This window comes from Petaurus breviceps, unplaced genomic scaffold, assembly GCF_028583685.1.
Source record: "Petaurus breviceps papuanus isolate PSGF00001 unplaced genomic scaffold, PetGlider_PUasm1.0 164, whole genome shotgun sequence".
NCBI lineage: Eukaryota > Metazoa > Chordata > Mammalia > Diprotodontia > Petauridae > Petaurus > Petaurus breviceps.
Window position 1 is genome coordinate 1,260,881 of NW_027185735.1, and position 6,000 is coordinate 1,266,880.

Sequence of the window (6,000 nt, forward strand, 5' to 3'; positions counted from 1 at the left end):
TGTTCTCTATCTGATATTTAAGTTTTAAATTCATAGAGGAATATCAAAATAATTATGTTATTGAAGTTTTTTTTAATTTTAGTTTTTTTATAAACATATTATTGCACTTACCTTTCTGCACTGAGCATTTCTTTTGTGTAATGAACTGATTTTTATGGATTCCAATGGGTTTATCATATATTTTTTAATTAATTAATTTATTTTTAGTGTACTACATTCAGTTCCATAGGCTTTGGAGCTCCAAATTTTGTCCAGATCATTCCTCTCTCTCCAGCCCCTCCCCAAGACTGCATTGAGTCTGATATAAGCTCTACATATGTATTAACTTTAACATATTTTCATTTTAGTCATGTTTCAAAGAAGAATTAGAACCAATGGAATGAACAAACAGAAAGAAGAAACAAAACAATGAGAAACAGCAAATAGTATACCTCCATATTCATTCAGACCCCTTAATTTTTTCTCTGGATGTGGAGAGCATTTTACATCATGGATCTTATGGAGTTGTCTTAGAGCCTTGCATTGCTGAGAAGAGCTAAGTCTGTCAAAGTTAGTTATTGCACAGTGTGCCTATAATTGTGTATAATGTTCTCCTGGTTCTGTTTCCATCACATAGCATCAATTCATATAGGTCTTTCCAGGTTTTTCTAAAGTCTCTATGCTCAAAATTTCTTATAGCAAAACACTAATGCATTACATTCGTATACCACAGTATGTTCAGTCATTCCCAATTGAAATGCATGCCCTTTATTTCCAGTTCTTTGTCACCACAAATAAATTTGTTATAAATATTTTTGTACATGTGGGTCCTTTTCCCATTTGTATTATCTCTTTGGGATATAAGCCTAGAAGTTTTATTGCTGCATAAAAGGATGTGTGCATTTTTATAGCCCTTTGGGTCTAGTTCCAAATTGCTTTCCAAAATGGTTGGACAATCGTTTCATCATATCACTTGCAAAGAGTGATTACATAATTTCTTCCTTGTCTATTAAAATTCTTTCAATTTCTTTTTCTTCTCATTGCTTAAGGGAACATTTTTAGTGCCCTGTAGAGTAACAGGGCTGATAATGGACATCCTTGTTTCTCTCTGATCTTATTAGAAATGCTTCTAGCTTATCCCCATCACATGTAATACTTGTGATGGATTTAGGTAGATGCTACTTATCATTTTAAGGAAGACTTCATATATTCATATGCTCACTAGCGTTCTTAATAGGAATTGGTGTTGTACTTGGTCAAAAAAATTTTTCTTCATCCATTGAGACAATCATATGGTTTTTGCTAGGTTTGTTGCTGATATGCTAAAAGTTTTCCTAATATTGGACCAGCTTTGCATTCCTGGAGTAAATCCAACCTGGCCATCATGCATTTTTCTGGGGACAAGCTGCTGTAATCTTTTTTAATATTTCATTTCAAATTTTTGCATCTATATTGATGAGGGAAATTAGTTTATAATATTCTTTCTCTGTCTTGAATCTTCCTGGGTTAGGTATAATTATTGTATTTGTATCACAAAAAGAATTTGATTGGAATATTTCTCTGCCAATTTTCCCAAATAGTCTATATAGTATTGGAGAATTTTTTTCTTTAAATGTTTAATAGAATTCACTTGTAAATTCATCTGCTGAGGAGATTTTTTTCCTACGAAGTTTCTTGATGACTTGTTCAATTTCTTTTTCTGAGATGCAGTTATTTAAGTGTTTTACTTTCTCTTCTGTTAATCTGGTCAATTTATAATTTTTTAAATATTCATCCATGTCACTAAGATAGTCAAATTTATGGATATACAATTGGGCCAAATAGTTCCTAGTTATTATTTTAATTTCCTTTTCACTAATAGTGAATTTACCCTTTTCATTTTTGCTAGTTATCATTTGTTTTTCTTCTTTTTTTTTTATCAAACTAACCAAAAGTTTATCTATTTTATTGTTCTTTTTCATAAAATCAGCTCTTGGTTTTATTAGTTCAATAGTTTCTTTTTAATTTAAATTTTATTAATCTCTCCTTTGGTTTTTCAGAATTTCTTATTTGGCATTTAATTGAGGATTTTTAATTTGTTCCTTTTCTAGGTATTTAATTGTATGCCCAATTCATTGATCTCCTCTTTCTCTATTTTATTCACATAATCAGAGATAGAAAACTTCTCCTAAGAACTGCTTTTGCTGCATCCCATAAGTTTTGGTATGTTGTCTCATTATTGTCATTTTCTAGGGTGAAGCTATGAATTGTTTCTATGATTTCTTTTTCGACCTCATCACTCTTTAGGATTAGATTATTTAATTTCAAATTACTTTTTAGTCTATCTTTTGATGGCCCTTTATTACATATAATTTTTTATTGTGTCATCATCTGAAAAGGATGCATTTAATATTTCTGCCTTTCTTATTTTTTGAGAACGGAATAACATTTTAATAAAAAAACAATGCCTCTCTGCGGCATTTGATTGAACAGAAATTAAAGAATTCAATGAACAGTGTTAGGAAAGGACCCTGATTTCCTTGCTACTCTTGCCCTGCATGGAATAGAAGATCCTCCTCTTCCTCCTCCTCCCTCTTCTGCTTTTTGGAGGGCCAGAGCTCTTCTCACTGCATCACCTAGCCACCATATTTTTTAATCTAATTTTTTTAATCAAATACTTTATTAACTTCTAGTTTACATCATTCATTTCGGGAAGATTTTGAGTTTTTCCCATACCCATCACCCCAAAATATCCCCTCCTCTAATCTGCTCTCTCCCATATCTTCTCCCATACCCCTTCCAACTTTCCAGTAGGGCACAGTGGATCTCTATGCCCCAGTGCTTGTATGTCTTATTTCCCAGTTACATGTAAAATCATATCACTAATAATAATAATAATTATATATATACATACATATATATATTAAACATTTGATTTTATAACTTTGAATTCCAGATTCATTTGCTTCCTTCCTCATCACCCAACTTTACTGGGAAGATAAGCAATTCAGTATAGGTTGCACATGTGTAGCTATGCAAAACATTTCCATAGTGGATATATTGAAAAAGACTGACTATATTTCCCTCCCTCCTATCCCACCTTCCACTTGTTCTGTTCTCTACTTTGATCCTGTCCCTTTTCAAAAGTGGGTGCTGCCACCTTCCCTGACACCCAGCCTGCACTCCATTCCATCATCCCCTCTCTCATCCCCTTCCCCCCTACTCTCCTGTAGGGTGAGATAACCTACTGAGTGTATACCTGTGTTTCCCCGATAATAAGACCTATCCCGAAAATAAGCCCTCCCCTTACTGTGTAAGATTCCTCTAAAATAAGCCCTCCCCCAAAAATAAACCCTATTGAGATTGCTACTGTAGTGAAGGTGATCCCCTGCACTACACACTACATTACGGTACCCTCTGTATGCACCGTCCCCCCCCCCCACCCAGGTGAAAAGCATGTTGCACTCCGAGCTGCATCCAATCAGAGCTGCAGCAGTGAGCGTGTCATCCTGTTCTTCCCCAGTGATTTGCTTATTGAATAAAGGTACATTTTTTTGTTCACATTTACCTGTTTATTAAAATTGCTGTCAATGTTCATTAAAATAAGCCCTCCCCTGAAAATAAGCCCTCTGGTGTTTTTCTGTCCAAAAAATTAATAAGACAGTGTCTTATTATCAGGGAAACACGGTATGTCATTCTCTCCCTAAGCCAAATTCAACGAGAATAAGGTTGACCCATTCCCTTTTGCCTTCTTATTCTTCTCCTCTATTGTAACCATTTTCCCTTGCCTCTTCTATATGAGATAGTTTACCCCATCCTATCTCTCCCCATCTCCTCTCATTATATTCCTCTCTCACCTCTTATTATCACCTTTTAAGTATCATCCCTCCCTATTAAATTGGTCCCGTGCCCTCTATCTATGTATACCTGTACACAAATATACACACATTCACATATGTATTCATATGCCCATATACCCTCCTATATAGATACCTATATGTATGTGTATGTGTATATATATGCACTTGCATATTTCTATTCCCTTAAACTATTCTCATACTTGGAAAAGTTTCATAAGTTACAATTATCATTTTTCCATGTAGGAATGTAAATAGTTCAACTTTGTTAAGTTCCTTATGATTTCTTTTCTCTGTTTACCTTCTCATGCTTCTCTTGCTTCTTGTGTCTGAATGTCAAATTTTCTATTCAACTCTGGTTTTTTCATCAAGAATTCTTGAAAGTACTCTATTCTGGGGGGGCAGAGCCAAGATGGTGGAGTAGAAGCACGACCATCATGCAGCTCTGGCTTCCACCCTCCCCAATCCATGTAAAAAGGGGATTCTAAACAAACTTTGGAGCTGCAGAACCCACAAAATGACACAGAGAAGCTAACCTCCCGCTGAGGACAGCCTGGCAGGCTGGCAGGAATCCAACGAAGCAGAGCCCAGCGCAGCCCCACGCTGAGGCTTTAGCCCCAGGGTGGGCCTGACCAGCCACAGCCTGAGGGGCTCAAGATCAGCAGCAGCTGTGCCCGTTTCCAGATTTATCAACACATAGACACAAAGGACAAAATGAGAGGTCAGTACAGTCTGGACTTTGGGACCAGTAAGTGGGAGTGCATGGCTTTTACCCCTGGGGTGAGAAGCTGCTGAGACGCCAGCACAGCCACCCAGCCAGAGCCACGTAGTAGGTAGGGGGACCAAGCACCAGTCTGAGGGGTAATTGCTCTTGCTTTAACCTGCTTGGATCTGGATTGCAGTCTAGGATGGAGGTTCTGGGGTGTGTGTCCAGCTTGCCAGAGCATGTGGAGACCTCAGAGAAGGCACCCATCTAATACATCCGGCAGCTGAGAAGAGCCCAGTGTTTGGGACGAAAGCTCCCCTGTCTGGTGGCAGAGTCCTACTGTGGCAGACAGAAGATTCCAACAATACACTCCTATTTTGGGGACAAAAAGGAGCAAAGCATGGAACAGGAGGAAAGCAGTGAAGTCAGAACTCCTGCACCTAAAGCTTCAAAGGAAAATACAAGCTGGTCACAGGCCATAGAGAACGTTAAGAAAGATTTTGAAAACCAAATAAGAGAAGTGGAGGAAAAATTGGGAAGAGAAATGAGAACAACGTAAGAAAATAATGAAATAAGAGTCAACAGCCTGACTGAGGAAAATAATACCTTAAAAAACAGACTGACTCAAATGGCAAAGGAGTCCCAAAAAGGCAATGAGGAGAAGAATGCCTTAAAAAGCCAAATTTGCAAGATGGAAAAGGAATCTCAAAAACTCACTGGGGAGAATCATTGCTTCTGAATTAGATTGGAGCAAATGGAAACTAATGACTTTATGAGAAATCAAGATGCTGTTAAACAGATCCAAACAAATGAAAGAATAGAAGGCAATGTGAAATATCTCATGGGAAAAACCACTGACCTGGAAAATAGATCCAGGAGAGATAATTTAAAAATTATTTGACTGCCTGAAAGCCATGACCAAAGTAAGAACCTAGAAATCATCCTCCGGGAAGTTCTCCAAGAAAACTGCCCTGATGTTTTAGTACCAGAGGGCAAAATAGAGGTTGAAAGAATCCACCGATCACCTCCTGAAAAAGATCCCAAAAAGAAAACTCCTAGGAATATTATAGCCAGGTTCCGGCATTCCCAGATTAAGGAGAGAATCGTACAAGCAGCCAGGAAGAAACAATTTGAATATTGTGGAAACAAAATCAGGATAACCCAGGATCTGGCAGCTTCTACACTGAGGGATCGAAGGGCTTGGAATATGATATTCTGGAGGGCAAAGGAGCTGGGATTAAAACCAAGAGTCACCTACCCAGCAAAACTGAGTATCATGTTTCAGGGGAAAATACGGTCATTCAGTGGAATAGAGGACTTTCAAGCATTCTTGCTGAAAAAAACAGAGGTGAATAGAAAATTTGGCATTCAGATAAAAGAAGCAAGAAAAGCATGAGAAGGCAAATAGGGAAAAGGAATCATAAGGAACTTGTCAAAGTTGAACTATTAACATTCCTACATGGAAAAACAATAATTGTA

The 6,000-nt window shown here is 37.3% G+C and overlaps 1 protein-coding gene across 1 annotated transcript in view; it reads left to right on the forward strand.

Annotated features, from left to right (window-relative positions):
- The window catches only part of MDGA2 (MAM domain containing glycosylphosphatidylinositol anchor 2), a 990,863-nt gene that overhangs the window by 533,374 nt on the left and 451,489 nt on the right, over positions 1-6,000 (forward strand). The window lies entirely within an intron of this gene.